This window comes from Montipora capricornis, unplaced genomic scaffold, assembly GCF_036669925.1.
Source record: "Montipora capricornis isolate CH-2021 unplaced genomic scaffold, ASM3666992v2 scaffold_240, whole genome shotgun sequence".
NCBI classification, from domain to species: domain Eukaryota; kingdom Metazoa; phylum Cnidaria; class Anthozoa; order Scleractinia; family Acroporidae; genus Montipora; species Montipora capricornis.
The window spans coordinates 1-12,500 of record NW_027179991.1 but is presented as its reverse complement, the minus strand read 5'-3'; the positions used below and the strand labels follow the sequence as shown (position 1 = coordinate 12,500).

Genomic DNA, 12,500 nt, shown 5'->3' with positions numbered 1-12,500 from the left:
GTTTGAGTCACATGGCTTCTTCATGCAAAGGAACAAAAGAGTTTGTTGCAGAAAAGACCATATCATTCCAAAACTCCAAAACAACCACATGTAATCAAGATTCTCTTGGGACTTGATGTCCCTAACACCCGAACTGAGTGGCAAGTTCCAAAATGAATTGTTTAAAGAGTCTACATCTGCATTTTTGAAGTTATAAATAAGGTCTTTCAGAGCGCATTTGAGTTTGTTATGAATGAAAACATCAAAAGTAAAAGGATAATGATCAGATGGTAATCCAGCGTCTTTCATGGATGGGCCAGCTTGAACCGAAGATATTATTTCGGGATTGTTTGATATCAATAAATCTAAAATGTTTGATTGACGGGTTGGAATTTCCATTAGTTGAGAGAGCAATAGATCGTTTAGTAGGTCAACGAAGATCTGTTCATCACTTGATGAAGAGTTTGTGAAACCCGAACCATCAAACCAAGTGATGTTCGGCAGGTTGAAATCACCCAAAACAATAGTAGCAAAGTACTTGCTGAGTTGAACTGCACAACTGGGTTTAGCAAAACTTTAAAAGCTTGAATGAAGTGATTATCATTAGGAGGATGGTAACAGTTTATAATAAGAATTTCCACACATGTCCAATATACATAAACTGAGTCGGGTCGTCAATTGCTGTTCACGGCCCGACTCACCGAATGTGTCCTTAATACCCTGACAACATGTCACAGTATGCATATTTTTTGGAGCAGAAATACGCCATTGTTTACTGGCTTAAAATGTCACATATATATATATATATATATATTCTTCGCGATCGAAAATACGCCGTTGTTCACTGGCTTAAAATGTCACAGTATACATATTTTTTTGTGATCGAAAATACGCCCTTGTTCAGTGGCTTAAAATGTCACAGTATACATATTTTTTTGTGATCGAAAATACGCTGTTGTTTCCTGGCTTAAAATGTCACAGTATATACATATTTTTTGGTGATCGAAGTACACCGTTGTTCACTGGCTTTAAATGTCACAGTATGTATATCTTTTGGAGCAGAAATACGCCGTTGTTCACTGGCTTAAAATGTCACAGTATATGTATCTTTTGAAGCAGAAATACGCTGTTGTTTACTGGCTTAAAATGTCACAGTATATATATTTTTTGGTGATCGAAGTACGCTGTTGTTCACTGGCTTTAAATTTTACAGTATGTATATCTTTTGGAGCAGAAATACGCCGTTTTTCACTGGCTTAAAATGTCACAGTATATGTATCTTTTGAAGCAGAAATACGCCGTTGTTCACTGGCTTAAAATGTCACAGTATATATATTTTTTTGTGATCGAAGTACGCCGTTGTTCACTGGCTTAAAATGTCACAATAGATATATATATATATTTTTGTGTTCCAAAATACGCCGTTGTTCACTGGCTTAAATATATCACAGTATATATATCTTTCTGAGCAGAAATACGCCGTTGTTTACTGGCTTAACTAAGCAGTTTCCCTTTTCGATCACAAATAGTTGTCGACAATTAAATCCCTAGTCTGTGGAGGCCCTTAAACCGTGAATTTACATCGTGACTAAATGTGTTTTTAAACATTACAAAATGAAAATACGCCGTTGTTTACTGGCTTAAAATGTTACGGTATGTATATTTTTTCGGTCGGAAATACGCCGCTCTTTACTGGCCTAAAATGTTAACTATTATACACTTAAAGTGGTACTATGATCAAAAAATCATTTCCTTTTTTTCTTCAGATTTTGAAAGCGTGTTTGCTTAACACCTAACTGGCAAAATTTTGAGATTTGAGTTTTATCCAAAGCTGTTTATTTTGAGTGTAAGTTTTGGATTTCACGGTCCGCCATTACTCACGTTCAAAACTGGCCGATTGGACCTCAGAGGGTTGGATCTAGAGAAAATGACGTCATTTACTCACTAGCTTAAAATTTCAGCGTGTAAACGCAATTTATTACATATGCAAAACACTGGTTTAAACGTCTGAAAGCCCGAAACTCCCGTGCTGCATATTAATTCGGCCGCGTACACACGCATTGCATTCTCAAACTAGTGAGTTTTTGACGTCATTTTCTCCGATCCTCGACCCAGCTCTCTCAAGATTTTAAAGTTAGTAATGGCGGACCAATAAGTAAGAAAATTCCAGTTAAAATAAGCAGGTGTCTTTTTAAAATCAGAACTTAAAACTTGGGTCAGTTAGTGTTTAGTTAACATAGTTTTGAAATACAAAGAAAAAAAGAATTGTTTTTTTGGTCGTAGTACCACTTTAATGTATGGTGCCGCGCGATACAGTTGGTCTCGTTTGGCAGAGAGTCCTGATATTTCCCGAGACGAAGTCGTGGAAAACATCAGGACTCTCCATTAAAGCAAACTAACTAGTCCTGAGGGACCAGACATTAAGTGTTTCGTTTAATTTTTTTTTAAATTTTCCTTCAACAATCGCAGAAAAACATCCGGATTGGGCATTTTGATTAGGGGGACGTGACCATTGTTGAACAAATCACACTGCTCGTGTTGTTTATTGAAAGTCTAGCTATATAACAATATTTAATAGCGAAATTTCTTGCTTAAAAACATTGACGTACAATTTCTTTGCCAACCACGTAACAAAAAATGTGTAATTAAATGAACAGCCAGTTAGATTCCGGTTCGCATATTAATAACAATAGATGATGTAACGAGAAACATCGCCATAATTACGACGTTGTTAACTGGCTCAAAATGTCACAGTGTGTTATTACATAGGTTAGTAATTTCTAAATCCGGTGCTCTGAAAAAAGCCTCCGTTCAATTACACTTAATGTTAAAAAAGAGACCACTCTCAAAAGAGCTAAAAAACGCAAAAAAGATCGGAACAGGAAAATTCTACTTACTTCACGTTCACTTAAATGCAGTAATTGAACCGACCAGCGGTTTGGTTTGGTGTATTGAAAATGAGTGGGTTGACGACAGGGGGTTGGACCGAATAGGCCATTTCCGAGTTCATGTCTGCCTCATCTTCAAAGTGAGTCTAAGTGTGAAGTTTTTGTGATGGTAATTAGTTCTACTTTACATCTGCATGAAAACTAATTTTCATAACAAAAACTTCGCACGTGGACTCGCTTTGAAGGGGAGGCAGACATGAACTCGGAAATGGCCTATTATTTCTTTAGCCTCAGTTGGTCATCTTGACCCAGAGATATGCCGTGTATAGTTTTTACGGGAATGTAGCGTATATTCCTTTGTCGTTGATCCCAACCGACCGAGAAGATCCTGCCGGTTACGTCAGTACGATCCGATCCGGTCAGGTCCGATTTTGATTTTGTCAACGGCCAATTATAACTTGTACTTTCGCACGGAAACGTAAGATCGTCTCCATGTAATGCTGACATGGAGAAATACGCACGTCAGAATTTCACCCTTTCAATTATCGCCAAATTCACCCGAGCTGTCTTGCAAAAACCTATGTGAAAGACTATCAGCAGCACGTTTTTGAGTCACTTACTCGAGCTACTTCTAAAGCAAAGAATGCAACGAGGGCGCTCAACTGAACCCGAAGGTATTGTTTGAATTATATTTCATTCCACAGTTTGGCACATGTTTATCTTTTAAACCCAGAGTGCTGTCTCTCTACTATATGCGATCCTGGGTGGGTAGGCTTGCTAATGAATTGCATGATTAAAGATTCACACAAAATTACACAAACGGCAATTTAATTTCATTGTTATCTTGATGCAGTCAATATACTTTGATCTGTCCGCGCTAACATCTGCATATTTGAAAAATAGTGCGATTGCGCGCGCAACATGATAACAGTTGGTAAACTCTCTGTAGACGAACAAGAAAATTTTTTTGCAGGTGAATATAGGGAACATTAAACACATTCGAACTGTTTTAATTTCCCGCGATTAACTCTCAACTGTAAGCAGACAAATTATTGGCCCTGTATATTTTTTATTCACAACATAAAGTTTCGGCACATTTTGTAATGTTTAAAAACACATTTAGTCACGATGTAAATTCACGGTGTAAGGGCCTCCACAGACTAGGGATTAAGTTGTCGACAACTATTTGTGATCGACAACTATTTGTGATCGACAACTAAGCAGTTTCCCTTTTCGAAAAGGGAAACTGCTTAGTTAAGCCAGTAAACAACGGCGTATTTCTGCTCCGAAAGATATATATACTGTGATATATTTAAGCCAGTGAACAACGGCGTATTTTGGAACACACAAAAAAAATATATATATCTATTGTGACATTTTAAGCCAGTGAACAACGGCGTACTTCGATCACAAAAAAATATATATACTGTGACATTGTAAGCCAGTAAACAACGGCGTATTTCTGCTCCAAAACATATACATACTGTGACATTTTAAGCCAGTTAACAACGGCGTATTTCTGCTCCAATAGATATATATACTGTGACATTTTAAGCCAGTGAACAACGGCGTACTTCGATCACAAAAAAATATGTATACTGTGATATTTTAAGCCAGTAAACAACGGCGTATTTCTGCTCCAAAACATATGCATACTGTAACATTTTAAGCCACTAAACAACGGCGTATTTTCGATCACAAGCAAATGTATATACTCTGACATTTTAAGCCAGTAAACAACGGCGTATTTCTGCTCCAAAATACATACATACTGTAACACAGTATCTAATGGCTGAATTTGTGGTCGGTACATTGTATTCTGTAACATTTTAAGCCAGTATCTAATGGCTTAATTTCCGGTCGGTATTTTATATACTGTGACATTTTAAGCCAGTAGTTAATGGCGTAATTAATTGTGGTCGGTATATGATATACTGTAACATTTTAAGCCAGTAGTTAATGGCGTATTTATAGTTACAGTCAGTATATAGTTTGTTATACCGACCATAGTTAGTGGCTTAAAATGTTACAGTATATATACTGTGTTATTCACATAATATCTTATTACATGTAGTGCCACCTCCCTTCCCCCGTGTTTGTTCGACAATGGCGAACAGAAGGAGTGGGAGCTCTTGGTCACTGTTTGGTGAAGGTGAAGTGTATAGCGAAAACGTTGATCCGTTCAAGGCTATTTATGGCGTGAGGAAGGAGGAGATTAAAGGTATTTACCAAACTAAAGGAATGGCCTGCTCTGTCTACGTCAAAAAAGATGAGAAGCAAGTGGCGCATTTTGTGACTTGGTCTGGTGTAACCAGAGACTTATTAAACAAACCAGCTCAAGTGAATCGCTTTTCGAGTCAACACTTTGGAAAATACACGGCTCCAGTCGATTCGAATTCAACCGTTGAGACGTTTGGTCATTTCTCGTTTCTTCCAGCGGGTTCTATTTTTGCCTCACTTTCGTCGAAGAAGTTCATTGTTGCTTTTAAACCTTTTGAACAAGAAGAAGACTTGGAGGCTTATTACTTTGTTGGGTCTGAGAAACTTACACTGAAATTAGACACTAACACGCATAAACTAGTGACAAGTAAAAAGGACAAGCAGAAGCTGCGGCTCTCATTGTCTTCTGTGCTTGGAGCTCCAATCATTGTCAAAAACAAAAATATCTCTCCCCGCAACAGTGGCCGATGGTGTGTTGTAGGAGTAGTGGGACTCAGCAGGGAAGGAGAACTTTGTCCCCATTTTGTCACGAATGAAATATTATTTTGGTGAGTTTACAATGTAGCTGGGTTTGATTTTTCGGTGTGTCCAAAACACAGGTCACAGGTCAGTGTGCAATTGTCATGTACACCCTGGATGCCAGAGATTTGAATTTTCTTTTGCGATGAGCAGTTGAAACGGAGAGGCGAAAAATGAAAACCTCCGGTCACGGCGGTTAAGAGTCTCACTTCCACGCAATTTCAAAATAAGATATCTTCCCAAACCGGTTTTCTACAGTGATGTCAATGTTGTACCAATTCAAGTCCTTTGAGAATAGAACGTTTTGATTTTGACATTTCCTATCGTGCATCAATAAATCAAAAGCGACATGAAACCACAAACTAATTAATGTTGGTGGTTGCAGTTTTCTCATGCGTGACTAGCTTTTTACTCGAAACACAATATTTCTATTGTTCTCGGTTTTCGGATTTTCTTTCAGCTATGAAAGTCAATCAAGGCATTCAATCAATCAAAGCATTCAAGGAACAAATAACGGCTACAATCGCAGCTTTTGGATAACGAATCCACGATATCATGCAAATACAAAAAAAATTTCGGCACAAGTTGCGCATCCAGTTGGCAGTACCAGAAACACATCCTCATGCTAGATGAAATTCCTGAACAGGTTTCAATTCTAAAATCTTCGAAAATCCAGAATTTACTGTGTATTGTACTGTGCAAACGTCTAAATACGTGCTTGAATTCACGGCCTTCCACCGCCAGCTTTGTTTTTGTAGCACACCTTCCGCTCCAAACTGGTTTTGTGGCCACAGGGGTACATTATACAACCAGTGAAATTGAGTGTTAGATTGCTTTTACTCGGAAAGGACTGGCACTGACTATGAAACCAATCAGCGACTGTGTTCATAATCACAAATCATGGAAGTGAGACTCTAAACTGCCATGACCAGAAGTTCTTATTTTTCGCCTCTCTGTTTTAACCGCCCTCTCCTCACGAAAGAAACATAGGACCTCTGGCACCCAGGATACATGTCACGGTGCTACAGATTAATAAACAATACTACTGTAATAGTAGATCACCTAGCACTGATCACATTACAAATGCATTGTTTCAGGTCTGGAGGGGGGGGGGGAACTTTTGGCTTAGTTGTTCATTAATGGAGCACGGACATCTAGTCTTGACCTGTGGAATGGGTCCTGTGTTTTCACATCTCTCTCCACTTACCGGTATGTCTAGAAATGCACGAAATAAAAAAAATGGCAAAATAACAAAATATCGCCAACAATTTAACCATTTTGGCAAATATGGCGATTGTGGCTAAATTTTGCCAATTTGCAAATGTATGTAAATCAGTTCCATACATGTACATGGTGGCCAGCCATGTTTGCGAATCTGGTGAATATGGCGGTATCGGCGAATTCTTGTCAAATTGCCAACTGTATGTAAATCAGTTCCATATATGGTGTCCAGTCATGTTGGCGAATCAGACCTGTTTATGTTTGTGAGGTATGCACTCACTACAGGCCTATTTGCCACCACGGACTTACAATCACTCACTCACTCACAATCCCGGTGACATACATGTAGTGTGTATTGCACTACTGCAAAAATTAAATCATTTATTGGGATTGGTATTTACAGTCTCCTTTACTACAGTATTTCAGTAGTCATAAAACTTTCTGGGATAGGAAAGAGCCGACACACTTACTGTGAAGAGTAGGAGGGACAGTTTGTAGTGTTTGTGGCCTGAACAGAGACACATACATCTACATCTTTCAGTGTATAAGGCATGTGCACTTGCTGCAGTAATTGCAGTTTGGCAAATAATGAAGTGTTGTAAGTTTTTGTTGATGTTCTTCTCCTTTTTTCTGCAACTTACGGTCACATTTTTTAGATTGATTTCCTTGGCACATGTGATTGCGATTTTGTCACATCAAGGTTAACGGGAATGTGAAAATGATTATAAGGTGCCTATTTTTGAAACAGGCTTTTAAATCTGATTAATTGCTCATTTCTCAACAGGGCTGCCTGGGCCTAGTGATGCAGCACAACCTCCTATCAGTCAAACCTCTGAAGATTCAACTAATCCACCTGCTGGAGAAGCAGGTGGTGCTTCAGGTAAATCCATTTAATGCTATCCCATTATCTGTTAACCAGAGTGAGAATTAATTTGAAATGTACCTGTGGTGGGAAGTCTTATTCTACACTGATCAATGACAATCTCTTTTAGACTCAAGAGTAAATTTTAAGTTTAATGCATTGACTCCTGAACTTCCCCCCACTGGGTAGTAAAATCGTGTGGCATTAGACAGAGTATAATCTAGTAAGTCTCATCCCCAAGGATCAATGGGTTAAGGACCCACTGACCTGTTTTTGGGGTGCATTTCTAAGGATGTAATGGTTAAGTAATTTGAGAGAATTTGGCATTATTTTGGTCAGTTTCCAACTTTTTCAAACCAATGACCCTAAATAGGACGCAGTCATGCCATGCCCATGGTCATGTGACCAATAAAAGAAAACTCTAAATTTGTCTACCTGCTACACAATTTGGGTATTAACCGGTAATCAGTGGTTTGATAATTTGTATTTGTTTTCTGCATCCAGCCAAGCATGGCTTTCTTTTTATTTTGAAAAATGTTCTTTTTAAAGATAAACAATGCTGAAATACCCATAACATTTTCAAATTATTTGAAAAAATCAATGCTTAGCTACTTGTATATTCTTATTTGGGGGTGCCATATGAAAAAAAAAAAAATTCAATGTAAGACCGCTGGAAATTTAGCTTTTCTCAAACTGGAAGTCTGTTCGTATACGCATGCGCAGTTGATCTGAGAATGAGCGCGAGAAAGGGTGAGGAAAAACCTTGGATACAAACAACAGTTCGTGCTGTGATTTTTGCTTGTGAGTGGGTTTTCCGGTCAGCTCATGATGTGATGACGTCAGTAACTGGAAGTAACATTTCCATTTTTTCGCAACGCACGAAAAATCCGTCTGGGGGCCCTTAACGTTTGCACCAAAAAGTAACGTATAAGCCGGGATTTAACGTTAAAGGCAAACTAAAAGATACCTTGGGTGCGAGAGGAATTTTTTTTTCAAGGTTGGAGAGAACGCTCTGGCCAACAGACCACTGTTGATTTAGATTCGAGGAGGATTCTCGCCCCCCTTGAAAAAATTCCTCTGGCAGCCAGGGTAGCCAAAAGACAGATCTGAAGTTTCCCTTCTTAATAACGATTATAAAATCGCTACAAAAGCCATTGCACTCAGAATGGAGAAAGTTCTCCCTAAAATTGTTAATGAAAGTCAAACAGGTTATGTCAAAGGTAGGTACACTGGAGAAAGTATTAGAACGATTTCCGACATTATGTCATTTGCAAAAACCCACAACATCCCTGGTCTGGCTGTTTTTCTCGATTTTGAAAAAGCATTCGACTCTCTTGAATGGAATTATCTCCAGAAGTGCTTAGAAGTACTCAACTTTGGCCCCACAGTTACGGCAATGGATTAGAGTAATTTATAGCGATATTTCTAGTTGCGTTTTAAATAACGGATATGCTACTAAACACTTCAATTTGGGAAGAGGAGTCAGGCAGGGATGTCCTCTGTCAGGCACCTTGTTTGTCAATGGAATTGAAATCCTGGGTAATGCCATAAGAAGTTCAAAAGAAGTAAAAGGCATTAAAATTGATGAAAGAAATATGTTGAAGCTCTCTCAGTACGCGGATGATACCACAGCTTTTCTTGAAGATACCGAATCTCTAAGTTATCTATTCAGTTTACTTTCCCAGTTCGAAAACTGTTCTGGATTAAAAATAAATCAGTCGAAATCAGAGTTGTTGTGGTTAGGGTCTCTACGCCATCGAAAAGACACGTTTCAAAGTTTAAGGATGAATGAAAACCAATCTATGCACTGGGAGTCTACTTCTCTTATGACGAAAAACTCGCAGCCAAAAAGAATTTTTTGATAGACTAGATTCTTTAAGAAAACTCCTGAATATTTGGTCAGCAAGAGACTTCAGTCCACGGCCGAATTCAGATAGTGAAATCTATGGCAATTTCGAAGCTTACTTTTGTCTGTAGTGTGTTGACTACACCAGCCTCTTTCGCTGCTGAAGTAGACAAACTAATCTTTGATTTCACATGGAATTACAAAATCCTGAAGATTAAAAAAACCACCATGATAAAAGACAAGGAAAACGGAGGCCTAAATATGATAAACTTTTCTTTGATTTGATAAGCATTAAAAATATGGTTGGTAAAACGTTTCTGCTCAGAAGGTAATCACCCGTGGAAGATCATTCCTTTACGTGTGCTCTCTAATGTAGGCGGAACACTACTGTTTTATTGCAATTACAACGTTAAATATTTGACTTTAAATGCAAACTGCCTGCTTTTTATAATGAAATAATTCTACATTGGGAAGAAATTAATAACGTGATTCCTAAAACAAAGAAAGGCGTACTTGATCAGATTATTTGGAACAATAGTTTTATAAAAATTAATAACGTGTCTGTATACATGTACTTTGAAAGTTGGCACCAAGTTGGTGTTACTAAACTCTCGAGCCTTGTAGATGAAACAAAACCTGGCTGGATCATTATACTTTGCTGAGTAACCGAGTACGACTTCCGCAATAAGACCTCGCATTGCTATCCTACACGAATACCAGTGATCCGTACTCCAATACGCACGTCGTTTGTAATTCGTATACGAATACAAGTAATCCGTACACGGATGCCGCAATATATCACGAATGTGTAATAACTGGGGAAGAATTATGTTGATTCGTACACGATTACTTTATAATGCAAATCCGTACACGAAATCCGTACACGGACCGACGACTCATGAACCAATGGTTGTTATCGAGAGGTCTGGGAACAAGTTATATTTATACATTCAAAATGGCTGCCCGTGCAGAAATCGAGAGAGGAGAGAAGAGAATATGTAAATTCGCAAGACGGCGATAGCCTTTAGATGTGAATAAGAAAGAACTCTTTGACTTTAAAGGTAAGAGGGTTGTTTTTAAATATGTTAACAATTTCATTGTGAATATTTAACCAAACCCCACAGTAAGCAGATTCAGGCAGTAATGTATAAGTATTAAATTTCATTTTTAAAGTTTTTATTGTAAACGATCTTGTGTCTCGGGTACCCAAGACAACCCTTCCCCCCGAGTTACCCTGGGCGAGATATTTTCTCTCTCATTTGTTTAAAAAATCTATTAACCGTTTACAGGAGGGCGAGACAACTCGGGTGGGCGAGTTCGTTGTCTCGCCTCGGGTCCGAATAACCCTGGCAGGCGATACAACTTTTTCGCATGTAAACAGTTTGGCTCGTCTACCCGAGACAAGACAACAAAATCTTAAATGCGCAATCACAGAAGCAACAATTTGAGACCTTATACATGTTGCTAGCATTCACTTTCGAAATAAAAGGTTTTTTCCGGCCAAAATTCTCACCGCAGCCAACGGAAACTGTCGATTTAAAAACATACATTTTTAGTTAAACTACACATCACTGCTCAGTTAAGATTATCAGTCCATCTTCTGAATGTGAAAACGCAACTATACTTAATAAAAGACGAACTACAATGAAAGAAGGGCAAATGATGATGCTTATTTTTTTAAAGATGAGTCGTAAAATGTATGCATTATCAAGTAGGGCCAACTTCGTCTCGTTCACGCAATTCTCATATAATGCTCGATAAAGTTGTCTTGGGAAGGAGGGTTGCCTTGGTACCCGAGACCATATAAAATAGTATGATCATTTGTACTTATCATCGAGTTAGGACAATGTGCGAGTTAGTGTCCCAAGTTATGACTGCGAGCCATGCGGGCCATGATTGCAAGTCACACAGTTATTGAATGCTAACCGTTTTTAAAATAGGTGCTTAGACTTATAACTGTTTATCAGCACTACTTGAAATGGGTGCTTAGGCTTACATGTGAAATTCGCAGGGCTCTCAGATTCTCCAGCCCCCGTAATCATGCTTTTGCAGAACCCTTTTTTTGTAAAATTATTTGTTGATATTTCCCATCATGCACATATCCAAATTTATGCCATCACTGATAATGTATTTGAGTGCTTAGTTTTCAAACATTACATTTTAATAGTAATACACGGAAAGAATGTTTGCCTATAATATAAGATTTTTATTTCAAATAGAAGACTTTGCACTACAAGTTTAATTACTTTTCTTACAATCTAGTGTGACCGACTTAAACCAACAATATTTATTACTTTTTTTTTTTTTAACAGAAGACTGTGCACTTCAAGGTGATGTATTTTATTTTACAATTAGTTGTATCCATCAACTATTTTTCGCTGCTTTCTCTTTTTTGGCCCTCTTTCTTTCTGCTGTTGCTCTCTTGTCCTTTCTCTTTTTCAGCTCTTTCTCTCCTTCTCTCTCCTGATTCCTGCCAGATGTGCTGTTCCTAGTGGGATCATCTATGCCCAACAAAATAGGAATTAGTCAAAAGTTAAAACAAACATGACACAATTAGAAGAAAATGTTTGTGATCCACTGAAGGCAGGTGGAATTGTGTTCTTTTGATGTATACGTGAGACTTCAATAAACATCGGTAAGTAGTGTTAAGTGTTTTGTGTATTCTGTGTATTGTGTACTGTAAGTAGTAGAAATACTGTTTTTGTAAGTATTTATTTTTAATTTAAATAAATAAATAAAGAAATCAATAAATAAAAAAAAGAGACTTCCACATATTTTTCCAGAGATCAATAATTAATAATAATAATAATAATAATAATATAATAATAATAATAATAATAATAATAATAAAACATGCACTCACCATCATTGTAGCATGTAATTCTTTTGACCCTCAAATTTCCTCTGAATGAAACCTGCAATGAAAAAACGTAAGGGAAGTATCCTACCCCAAATGAAATTACGG

General features: G+C 37.7%; 1 long non-coding RNA gene across 1 annotated transcript; it reads left to right on the top strand.

Moving 5' to 3' along the window:
* The first annotated feature begins 8,367 nt into the window (after positions 1-8,367).
* LOC138035009 (uncharacterized) lies at positions 8,368-11,951 on the top strand. Its single transcript, XR_011129356.1, has 2 exons — positions 8,368-10,596; positions 11,848-11,951. It is a non-coding gene; the product is annotated as an uncharacterized lncRNA (long non-coding RNA).
* Positions 11,952-12,500: the final 549 nt, after the last annotated feature.